Genomic DNA, 13305 nt, shown 5'->3' with positions numbered 1-13305 from the left:
TTTGTTCGCTTGAACAGAAAGTTTTGCCTCCAAAACACATTCCTACAGATTGACAGGCATGGGGGAAAAACTGCTGACCAAAATGAGACCACCACATTCTGCTTACGAATTTAAAGAAGCTTAAAGTGGCCCATGTTTCTCCAGGCATTCAGCAGTTTTTAATGATACACCATTACTCTGCTGGTTCAGAAAAATAACACAATGAGTCAAGACTATTTTTTTTTAAGAAGCAAGCTCATATTTCTCATGGAAAGACACCTCAGGCATCAGGCTAACACTGACAGAGTACACCAGCAGTCCATCAGTGCAAATGCAGCACCCTCTGTATTATTCCCTTTCATTTTCCCTACAGGGATATTAAAAAAAAAATCCTAAAAAAAAAAGAAAAGCTCTGAACCAAACAAAGTCAGCTTTTAGATGATTATATATGTATATTTTAGCTTTTAGATGATGTGTGTACATATATATATATATATATATATAAACATATATATATATATAAACATATATATATATATACACACACATACATATATATATATATATATATATATATATATATATATATATATATATATATATATATATAAACATATATATATAAACATATATATATATATATATATAAACATATATATATATATATATATATAAACATATATATATATATATATATATATATATATATATATATATATATATATATATATATATATATAAACATATATATATATATATATATATATATATATATATATATAAACATATATATATATATATATATAAACATATATATATATATATATATATATATATATATATATATAAACATATATATATATATAAACATATATATATATATATATATATAAACATATATATATATATATATATATATATATATATATATATATATATATATATATATATATATAAACATATATATATATATATATATATATATATGTGTGTATATATATATAAACATATATATATATATATATATATATATATATATATGTGTGTATATATATATATATATATATATGTTTATATATATATATATATATATATATATATATATATATATATATATATATATATATTAGGGGTGTAACGATACGCGTATTCGTATTGAACCGTTCGGTACGAGGCTTTCGGTTCGGTACGCGGTACGCACTATGTACCGAACGGTTCATTGGACTAATTAATTATATTTGGAAAAAAGAATTGTGAAATATAATGATATGCATTCAACAAGGTAGCCCAATAACCCAAACGACGTAACAGGCAACGCCCCTGACACCCCCGAAGAAGAAAAAAGCACCAACTTATATGTTTATGTTATGCTGCTCAGTCAGGCGCTTGCTCACTCAGTACGCGCTGAAGGCTCGTTTAAAAAATGGCCAATGCGTTTAAAAGACCAGAAATAGAAAATCCTCCAATAACCAACAGGTCTCGTGTTTGGGTGCACTTTACCAATCGATCGGGGCATCCAAACAAGCACGGAAATCAAAATGGACTAGTACTATACTGTGTCGGAATTTCCTGAGCAGTACGATACAATTAACAGGCCTGCACGTTATTAGATAGAAGAACTGTTATAAATAGAACGTATGCAAGGGCAGTTTTGAAAACTCCACCTACTTTGCTCTTGGTATGGTGCAGCGCAAATCGCGTTGTATCTGAAGGGCAATGCTGAGCCCAGGGTCCAGCACCGCGCATACCGCGTCCTGTGTAAAAGACCCTTTGGCCATTTTCCAACGAGCCTTCAGCGCGTACTGAGTGAGCGAGCGCCTTACTCTGTAGTGGAAAACGCAGGTTTTAAGAACATGCTTAATGTAATTGAGCCCCGTTACAATATTCCTTCACGAGCCTATTTCAGCCAGAGAATAATTCCTGCTTTGTTCCAAAAAACATAAGCCCTATAGAGAACCAATTGAGTAAAAACACACTCAATATAAAGAGTTATAGAGTTCCATATAAAAGGTTACATCTTTCTATGTGTTCATAACTACTACAACAATATGACATTTTCATTTTTTGTATTTTTTATAAGGAGCTGTTTTTGTTTATACAATATGCTGCTAAGAAAACACCATAGAATATGGGTAAAGAATAGCTCCATCATTGTTCAATGTAAAAAAAAAAAACAAAAAAAAAAACATACTTTGTTAGTTTTAATAAATAAAACATTTTTTAAAAATCAAGGAAATTTATCTGCCAATTTTTCTTTTTGCTGTATCTAAAACGTACCGAACCGTACCGAACCGAACCGTGACACCAGTGAATCGTATCGAACCGAACCGTGAATTTTGTGAACCGTTACACCCCTAATATATATATATATATATATATATATATATATATATATATATATATGTTAATATATATTGTTTTTGAAAGAATGCAACAGACCAAATACCAAGGCTTTATTCATTTGATCAAATTTGATCATTAAGTCATTATGCTTTAATATAAAATTTAATTTAAAATGAAATTACAAAACAAGTGTAATATTTAATCCATTATTTACACCATTTAAACAAAAGATTGGGATTGGTCAAATATCTTTTAATTATATATATACTAATTTATGGCTTCTAGAGGAACTTATTTAGTTCATAGTAGGTCTATCTTGAAAGCTTTAAATAAAATTTTATTGTTAAAAATGTAATTTCTCTATAGAGAAAACGAATAGGAATTTACTAGGATTTGCACAAGTTACAGTGTCTAAGAATTCCCAGATTAAGCAACAAAATACTTAAAACTTCCCAGGTTGGAAACATACTCTACACAAATGCATGCAGACATTGGGCTTGGCTCATGCATTGAGGGCGTGCAGTTTTGTTCTACATAAAGTGAATTCTTCCATTCCTCTCACAGTAACAAGTAGTCAACCACAGAGTTGCTTCTAAAGCCATTAAACCAGTATTCAGGTTATTCAAATAGATTCTATAAGCACGTCAATTTGATCTTGGTTACTTTTAAAAGGTTGCTCCACCATAAAAGTAGTTGACCTTAAAGAGAAAAGTATTTTACAGTTTGCACAAACAGCAACACTGAGAACGCAACTTAGGAATTCTGCTCAGACACATTTAATAATGCAACAATGCATAAAACGAAGCATAGCATTTGCATTAACTATGTTTCTTTGAGCAAAAAACAATCAACAAGTACGTACTTTACTTTTTTTATAGTAGTATAGTTTTGAGAAGGCATTGTGGTAATATTTTGGAAGTGGAATGGTATATAGCTAGCAATAGAATCGAAGCATGCTTCAGTCACACTGTAGCTTTAAACCCCACCTGTGTCATTAGAATTTTGGCTGGGTCAATCCCATAAGGACCATAAGTTAAGTGGTCCAGTTTTTGAGTGGGAGGCCATTCACTTAATCTCTTGAAAACACCACTAAAGAAGGGGCCATCTGCAAAGCTTTACTGAAGTGCTGAATGTTAAGCTTTTAATTCGAAGTTCTGGTTTTGTACAACGTTCTGTCCATTTTAGTAAAACTTACAACCAAGACTTTCAGCAAATTAGAAGTAAAAAAAATGTATGTGATTTATACTTAGTATGTGTTGTGTGGGATCTGTAATGAAAATAAAAACAGGTCCACACAAAAAAAAATTCACCAAAATGTCTGAATATTAAAAATAAACTAGAACAAAACCATGAACAGTCATTGGTACTATCCGCTGTAAATTTAACTAAACTAATCTGAGCTCTCCAATGGAGAAGTTTCATGTAAACAAACCCCTATAGTGTAGAGCCATGTGACCATGCTGTTTGTATTAGAAAGGCGTCTTCAAAGTATCTTCTGAAGAACCATTGGAGATTAGAGCATGTTTAGACATGCCATGTTGAATGACAGCCCTGCAGCTCTGCACAGCAGAACAGAATGCCTAATAAACAATATTATACCTGAGAGGGGAAGCTGAACCCATTGACCGGGGCAATACAGTAATGCAACACCAGTAATTACATTTCTTGTTAATCCCTATGCAATTAATCACCAGCTGTAAGAAAAGCAGGCATTATGGAGTAGTTCAGCCAAAAATTAAATTCCAGTTATTTCCTCACTCTCATGCATTTCCAAAACTGTATTCCTTTCTTTTATTCCATGAAACAAGCTGCTTCATTCATAAAATGAAAATACAGGGCTCAAAAAAGACCATAGATGTAAATGTGCTAGAAGTAGCATGTACTGTTCACAAAGTGAACTTTCAAATCAATATTCAATGAAAATTGTCCTTTTCAAATCTGACATCAATGATGCTAAATGCCGTTGGTTCTCTTATGGTCACATGACCAAGTGCGACCAAGTGCAAATGAGATATACTCGTTACACAAAACGTGTTCGCAGTAATGCAAAAAAATAAAATAAAATAACCTTTTTTTGATTCCCCAAAGAACCTTTCAATGAACAGTTCTTTATACAACCATTTTAATATATTATCTTTTTCCACTATAAAGAATCTTTAATGGAATAAAGCTTCTTCATAGAACCACAGATGCTAATAAAGAACCTTTATTTTTAGGTCTTGAAGAAGGGCGACTTCAACAATGACTTCAAGTTCAATCTGTTCCTCAAGATTTGGAAATAAAGTCATATAGTCCCCTTCCATGATCTTTTCTTGAAGTTGACAGCATATGGTCACCATATGAATTCATTATATAAAAACAGCAGCATTAACATTCAGCTAAACGCCTTTTGTTAAAGAAAAAGTCATAGCGGTTTGGAAAAATATGCATGTGAGTAAATGAAAACAGAAATGTAATTATTTGGTGAACTATTACTACAAGATACCACTATTTATTTCAAAGCTGATCCCAAAACCAAGGCATATTATCTTTCTGAACCCCCAAAAAAATGCTATAACACAAAACCACTGGGAAAAACATAGCAGAAGTTTCCATTAAAGGAAATTCTCCCACATAAACACATCTGGCAGGACCTCCAGTGCTCAAATAATCACAGAACCTCATTAGTGTTTCATTACAGTGATTCATTACTCTTGACGGTGCTCCAGTGATCATCTTTAAAACCAGGAACCCCCCCACCCCCAAAACCGCCATCTCTTCCACATTTGCTCAGTGATGAGGAGGTTATGATGAACGATTGCTCTTTAGAGATAACAGGACTGATAATATCCCTACATGAATGAGGGTGTGTATTAGCTTTTCATATGTTCTTTTATTGAGCAACATTGCCCCGGAGCACAAGAGGCAGATGCTGCGGGCCAGAATAACGACACAAGGAAAAGACGAAAAACACTGGCTGACATCTAAAGCTGGGACTCTCCCCACCTCCCCTTGACATGACTGTGGGATTTAACAGTCCTTTACCTATTCATTATTCACAGGAAAAAAACACGAGGCTGGAATTATATGTTCGTTCATCCATGCTGGCAAAATAGGTTGAACATACACACACACACTTTCTGTAGAAGTAACATGCAAAAGGTTACATCGCACTGCGGTTAAGAAAGAAATGCAACCCATCCATGACATATTCAAAAAGACTTTTAAACCCAATGGATTGTGATAATAATCAAGTGTTATTCTAGTATTTAATATGCTATTATAGTAACTATTAAGCACTGCTAAAAGGCTATATTGGTATTTTATAATATGCTATTATAGTATTCATTAATATTTTGAATTAGGTTTATTTTATTTTCAGTTTTAATAATTTTTCAAGCTTTATTAATTTTTGGTGTGCATTTTTCATTTTTTTAAATTTGTTTTATTTGTAAATATCTATATTTAATAGCTTTATTTTTATTTCAGTTTAGTCATTTTTGTACTTCAACTTAAAGGGATAGGTCACTGAAAAAAACAAAACAAAAAATTCTGTCATGAATTAGTTTCTTACTTTTTTATCTTCAGAACACAAATTCAGATATTTCTGATGAAATCCGAAAGCATTCTGACCATGCATAGACAGCAACGCAACTGACAAGTTCAAGGCCAAAAAAGGTTGTAAGGACATCATTAAAATTACAGTTAAACCACTGATGTCACATGTACTATTTTATCAATGCCCTTACTATGAACTTGTAAACTTATTTTCATCTAATACTTATTTTTAGGGGTGGAACATAGTGCTGGCAAGTATATTGGTTCATACAGAATACCGGTGTTTATTCATTTATTTTTTAAATAACGCAATACCAGTGTTGTTTAAATAATGTTCTGAACACGTTTGAGAGAGGTCTCTTTTCACTGTTGCACTGTGGCGAGGACACAGCTGTATGTGTTACTAAAGCCCCTTTCACACTGCACGTCGGACCAGGCAAATTGCCAGAACATTGCCGGGTCGCTTTCTGTGTGAAAGGAAACACGTCCAGGGATTGATTCCGGGATTGATCCCGGATAGGGAACCTAGTAACATTGCCGGGTTCAATCCCGGGATGAGCGCTGTGTGAACAAAAGCCAGATCTAATGCCGTGTCGTAGTGATGGCACATGTTATCGCGCGACTCTTTTACCAGCTGTTTTTAACCTGTTAACTGTCACTCACGTTTTTGAAGATAGACTTGAATGTGCATGATACAAACCTAAATTTTTATAATTCATGACTGAAAACATTTTTAACATGATTTTGATGTGCCATTTACATGGTAATGCAATGTCTGATTTTAAAATGGGTTTTAAAGGATGAATTTTGAGATTTTATGTTTTCAAGTGATATATAACTTCTGATGATTTCTAAAATGTGATAGAGAAAAAGGCAACGAGGAAGTCTTTTTTTTAAACAAAGGTCAAAACTCCTTTTGTAATGTAGATTTCTGTGGGTGCACTCTTGTCATAAATTAATCTATTACTTTTCCTAAATAATTTTTAACAAAAATATTGGTATAATATATATTTGGGAGTCTTAGACCTTTCCAACGATTAGATTAAATTTGATTGTAATATAGTATAGTCAATGTAGGCGTCCTGTATACGGGACGTGGTGACATTTAACAGGTTTAAGGAAGATCCACTTTCACGACAAAAAAATGTGCAAACTGTAATGAAACAGAGATCAGTTAGTTCCTCACTTTCCAAGCTGAAGCTGAGATCGTTTTTGACTCGTACATTACACGTCATGCCCTGATGTCACGTGTCATTACGGGACTTTTACGGGTTAAGCACATATTCCTGTTAACGTTAATCATTGGCAGTGTGAAAGTGCAAAATCTAGTGACCCGGGAACAATTGCCAGGTCACATTACCCGTGTATTTGCCGGAATCGCAGAGTGAAAGGGGCTTAAGCGTTAAAGTTCCAAAACTGAAGCTGTAGGACATAAAGACACAGAAGAACTCGTCCACAATATTCACTGACCGCCACACATATCCACTGCCCGCTGCCATCAGCTCCCGCGCCTCTCACACATGAGCGCGACTTCAGCAATAGATTTAGCAACTTTCAGACACTTTAAGCTGCTTTTTTCCACAGAATATACACACTGAATTGCAGTTGCAGAGGGAGCGGAAGGTCATCGAGTGGCCACTGGAGGCTGGCTCCAAAAGGGAGTCATTCCCATAAACTCCCCATGTTAATGCCTAACTTTACAGCAAAAAAAAAAAAAAAACATGTTTACAGCCTGGTTTAAAAAATTATTTTGGTCTATATAGCTAATTTGCCCTTCGTGACAACTATAAAGGAGGTGGATTTTTTTTATATAACTCATCCGTTTAAATTATTTTAAGCCTTAAAGTTCTGCATAATTAAGGGCTAATCTTAAGTGACCGGTGGATTGCCGCTGCTGTCAGAGCTGTCGAGCTAGGTAGGCATGGTTTCAGCAAACAAGCTCCCGCCTTTCTGCCCATTTACGATTATCCGGGAGTGACGCTAGGTGACGCGCTGCCAAGATGGCGACGGCCACCTCCGCCCACTTTTGGCTTCAAAAACGCTCTTCGGAAACCAATAGGTGACGTCACGGACACTACGTCAATGTTTTTATACAGTCTATGATAGTGACAAACCTAACGACTTTTTTGGATAGACCTTAGCTATGATTCAGTTGGAAGACTTCGCCAGTGCTGACCAGCAAGCCCGAGGTCTGACTGTCCCGGCGCAGTGTCGTCTCTCTCGGTGTCTGTTCTGTGCAGTGAGGGGTGGAGAAGCATTGCTTTCAGCTGGCCATACAGCAGCCGACTCATCAATACAAAACAGCGTTTCAAGCACCTGTTGCTTACCGGCTGTTTGGAATCATGACAGTAAAATAGAGCATTCAAAGTCAATCTACTGCAGTAGCCTATTTCCTCTCTCAATCAGAAGAAAATGTGTTTATTACTATTACCTTATGTTATATACACAAAATCTTCATTAGATATATACATACAAGGAATACATTATTGAAATATGTTTGATTTAGTTAACAGATAAACAAGCACTATATATGTAGCATCAAGCACATTGTCCAGATCTGTGTCAGCAAAACATAAAGCACTTCCCCTGTGAGGCAAGACCATGCGCACTGTACTGCGTGACCTAATTTTTAAGCACAAAAGATCCTGCGAGAGTGGCGAGCTCGTGAGCAGACATGAGGAAAACAGCTTTGGCCATGGGTAGTGGCGAGGGGGGAAAAAGTATTAAAGATACCTCACATGGAGAGACACGGGAAAGCTCGAGAGGGCCGCTGTACTGTTTCTGAATCTAGAGAGTGTCTCAAATGCCAGACGCCTACACAGCGATGTAAACAGACATGGTCGCTCAAGACTACAGTCAGGCATGGTGAGCGGTTTCCACAGTGCAACCAAACCGAATATGACAGATAAAACTCTGACTAATTCAGAGAGGAAACTTTCCACTTATAATACACAAGTCTGAAATTGTTTTTAGTATATCCTGTGCCATCTGATGCAATGACACCGAAAACCACCGGTAAACCACCAGTCAGGTGATGCTAAACAGTCACAGGTTAGTTGCCATCTAAACTGCTTTACATTACAATATAGAGTAAAACCCCTCTCGGCTTCCCACAGTCAACTGATTGATTACCTCACAAATCATGTCCAGACATGACTCAAGCTGCGCAGGTAAGATCATGTTGTATAACTAACATGCCTACAATCATGGTCTGTCATCTCACTCAACAGATCTGACACAAGCCCACAGTAGGAGCACACTGTCTGTGCACTACCGCCACATTCAGAGACTCTGCACACATCATACAGAGCGTCTAGAAACTAGAGCATCCGAAACAAAGAGCCGCATGAATCAGGCCAGCATTTCCGCAGGATTTTGTTTACAAGTTTTGAAAACATGTTCCATCATCCAAACTCATTTACAGTTGAGATGAAAGAGAAGTAGTGACAGATGTTTTCTTTTTTTATCGTGGAGCATGACAGAGTGTAACGAATTATTGAAAAACATAGGGCGGGGCCTTGGTTTTATAAATCTGTTCTCTGATTGGATTTTGAGATGTTGGCATTGCAAATCAGAAATGTAATGTATGCAAGCTTTTTTTATTTTTACCGGAAGTTCCGTTAAAAATTAGAAAAGAAAAAATATTAAAAATGAAACTTATACATTGATAAAATCGTTTACAATTAGATTTACTGTTTAATTTCAGCATCATTTAGCACCGTTATGTCAGGCATTAGGAACAAATTGCAAACATTGCATACAGAATGTCACTACCGGTGTAAACATTCATTGATTATATTGAGTGCTGTCTAGTTTTGCATGGGTAAAGGAGTGGCCAAACCACACTTTTCATTCCATTCATATGCATGTGAATGCAGCAGACAAGTTTCACTTTTAGCTGTGTTCCAAAGTTCAAGTTTTGTTAACTCTGACCAGAGAATTTGTATCATGCGAAGACGAGAGCCCAATAAAAGACTGATATGCCATAGCATGACCTTTTAGCTAAATTAAATTAGTAAAAGCTTCAGGTGTAGTTACTGAAATGTAGACCAAGTCTTGCCAGATTCAAATTTGAAATTGCGTTTTATCCTGCCTCCTGGCACTCATACGTTAACTCCCAGTTTGATTCCAACAGGTTTTTGAGGGCCAGTGATTGTTCCTGTTGGTGGGAAAGGGGAACTAAGTATCTATCAAGCATCTTAAAACCAAGGGACTTTGGCATCCAGATCACTCAGAGCATCTCAGCGCACACCGCTATGACCACACACAGACACAGAATGTATGTCACAGAGAAATGATCTCAAACAGACCGAACAAAAGACAATCAGAAGCTGCAAATCCAACACAATACATGCACGTTTAACACTAAAACATCTATATATTATATCATTATCAGATAATGGCAGGGACCAGAAGTGATTGTGAAGCTGTCTGCAATGCACACATTGCTATTCATTATAGGCCTCACACAGGATAGAGCAAGATGAATACCAGATACAGTCTGTGTGTATCGCTTTAAAACATCGAGCAATAATTAGCAAAGAAAACGACAAACTGGTCACGGTATACAATGCGAAATTTGACAAACAAAATGACCATAATCACGTTAGGGTATAGATATTAAAGACTAATGTTTATTGAATATGATGTTCCAATTATTGGATAAAGAAGAACTCCAGACGAATTATACAACATTAGTATTAATAATAATAATGATATTTTTCCACCGCTATTATTACATCTGATGCTCGAGGACTAACAGATGCATCTTTACGTTTAAAAGATTTCTAATAATAAAAAATCTCTACATGTGTCTAAAATTAACATATATCTAATAATGTAATATTTCTACTAATACGAAAACGGTTCGTGAATCTCTAAGCTGTGTTTCTCGGTCAGGTGCAAGAAAATCAGCTCCCATATTTCACCTCCATCATAATGGCGAGATGCTGAACAATATACATATCACCCATTGTAAATCCAAACATCTCATTGTAACGTTAGCTCTCCACTCACCCGCAGAGCAGACAGGTCGATCTCATCCAGACTCCTCGCAGGAGAGTCACTCGCCATGATTATCTGTTGTATTCAACAATATAATGCCCGCAATAACATGAATATACACGCCGAACTGATCCGTGTAATACACCAAACAGGCTGGATTGACTTCAGTCGGAGCAGATGAAGCTCCCGGATGGAACGGAACCGCTGTTCTTCGCGAATCCGGGTTTATAAAACCGATTTAGCCGCTATAGGACTGTGTGTGAAGGAGACATCTCGTGCTTGTACCGATGATCTGCTGCTGCACGAGTCCGACTCCACAGCACCAGTGCCAATGGACGTGTGAATCAGGCTCAGGCGGGGAAAGCGTGTCAATCACCAGCGTTTTAGGGCGTGGCCTCTGAATGAAAGGCAGGGCCAAACTCAAACAATGTATAACAATATATATATATACTGCAACTACCACATGGATATGAGTTAACATACTTAAAAAACTGGAAAACATCTGTAGTTCATTTATATCTACTTTTTAAAAAAAGCATAGCTTAAAAAATTCAAATTTGTCTGGTTTAGGCTGATCTTCCTGCCTTGTCATTGCTGGTTATGGCTGGATGCAGGCTGGTTTTACAGTGGTTTTGACCCCATCTTTAGCTGGTCAGGCTGGGAGACCAGCCGACCATCCAGCTAACACCAGCTTGACCAGTTTGGGAACCCAGCTTGAACAGCTTAGCCAAGTTGGGAGACCAGCTAAAAACTAGCCAACCAGTTTAGGCTGGTTTTAGCTGTTTTTTTTTTTTTTTTTTTTTGTTTTTCAGCAGATTGTGTGTTTTTTTTTTTTTTTTAGTTTTTACATTTTTAAAATTTCTTGAAGTAGCTAAGTGTAATCAGAGAAATTACAACTATAAACTGCTAATCAAAAAACAATAGTAAGAAGAAAAAAAACAGACTAAACTGGAGTTTAAAGTTTAAACTGGAAGTAGATTTTTTTAGCTGGCCTCCTAGCCTCTCCAAACTGCTTTTAGCTGGTTGGTCAGCTGGTCTTCCAGTCTGATCAGCTAAAAGACCTGCCTGCTAAACACCTTTAAATCCTCCATGCAAACCAGCTGTGGTAACCACGCTAGAAAACCCAGCCTAGACTTAGCGAATTAGCTAAGCACCATCCTAGGGGCCAGTTGGATAAACATAGTCACCATGTTAAGACACCCTAGCAATCAAAATAAGAATATTACAACAGAACACCTTAGAAACCACACAGCAACTCCCTTGAATTGTTACAGCGATCTGTGAATGGAAAGCCACTCATTAAATTTGCTGCAGAAAATGTACAGCTATTGTTGTGATTATGCACATGTATTGAGCAGCTTATAATATGTGTAAAAGCAGTCAGAAACAGGAAGCCACACTTCAGACAGTGAGGGAGACAGTGAGCCACAAAACAGCACACTTCCTCTCACCTTCCGTTTATGTAAGCGGTGCAATTTATATACCCCCCCCCCCCCCCCCACACACACACACACACACACACACACACACACCACCTTCCTCTCGCATTCGCCTTGGAAAAAAACATCCTTTTCTGACACACTCAGTCTGTCATAATGGAAGTCCTATTCAATGCCATGAGGCTCGGCTACATTTCACAATTGGTTTGGTTAGACTGAAACTGTGGCAATGAACCATTTACAATACATACGTCTGTTTTTCTATCATCTATCTATCTACCTATCTATCTATCTATCTATCTATCTTTCATCCGTCCATCCATCCATACATCTTTCATTCATCCATCCATCATCCATCCATCCAACCATCTATCTATCTATCTATCTATCTATCTATCTATCTATCTATCTATCTATCTATCTATCTATCTATCTATGTATCTATCTATCTATCTATCTATCTATCTACCTAAAGAATGACACAGTACTGCAGTGAATAGTGCTCCATCTAGTGGTGGGATCATTCAGCCACATATGAAATTTAATCGGGGATATTAATTATTCTGGAGGAATTTTGTGCTGGAATGGGGGAGCTTAGAGTATAAGATACAATTAATCTGCCAGAACAGAAGGTCTTTTGAATATCATGGAAAATACACATAAATGTACCTTACAGGAGTCTTAAAATCATACTCTGTGCCTTTTTAAAGCTTTTCCCACAACATCTTGTTTGTAAAAATCCATGTTTCCCCAGAGTGATCCCTGTCAAGCTTTCAGCTAGTGTGTGAAGCATCCCTTGCGCAATAGCTTTCATCTTATCAGCACAGACTCTGCTATGTGTGTGCTACAATTCTCTCATTCCTCTCCGCTTTTGCCACAAGACAGCTTTGTTCCTCAGTACTTTTGCCTGTAAAAAACAGGCCATTTTGTGAACTTGAAAACCTGATTGGCTCTATCTGTTGCAACAACACCATCATTAGCATTAGCATTGCCTGTGAGAAAA

The 13305-nt window shown here is 36.4% G+C and overlaps 1 pseudogene; it reads right to left on the bottom strand.

The window, feature by feature from the left end:
- Window positions 1-11230, bottom strand: part of LOC113102245 (TRAF2 and NCK-interacting protein kinase-like) — a 60015-nt pseudogene extending 48785 nt beyond the window's left edge.
- Between the last annotated feature and the right edge of the window lie 2075 nt (window positions 11231-13305).

The sequence above is a fragment of the Carassius auratus genome, unplaced genomic scaffold (genome assembly GCF_003368295.1).
Source record: "Carassius auratus strain Wakin unplaced genomic scaffold, ASM336829v1 scaf_tig00217700, whole genome shotgun sequence".
Classification (NCBI taxonomy): Eukaryota; Metazoa; Chordata; class Actinopteri; order Cypriniformes; family Cyprinidae; genus Carassius; species Carassius auratus.
This window is presented reverse-complemented; position numbering and strand designations above follow the sequence as displayed.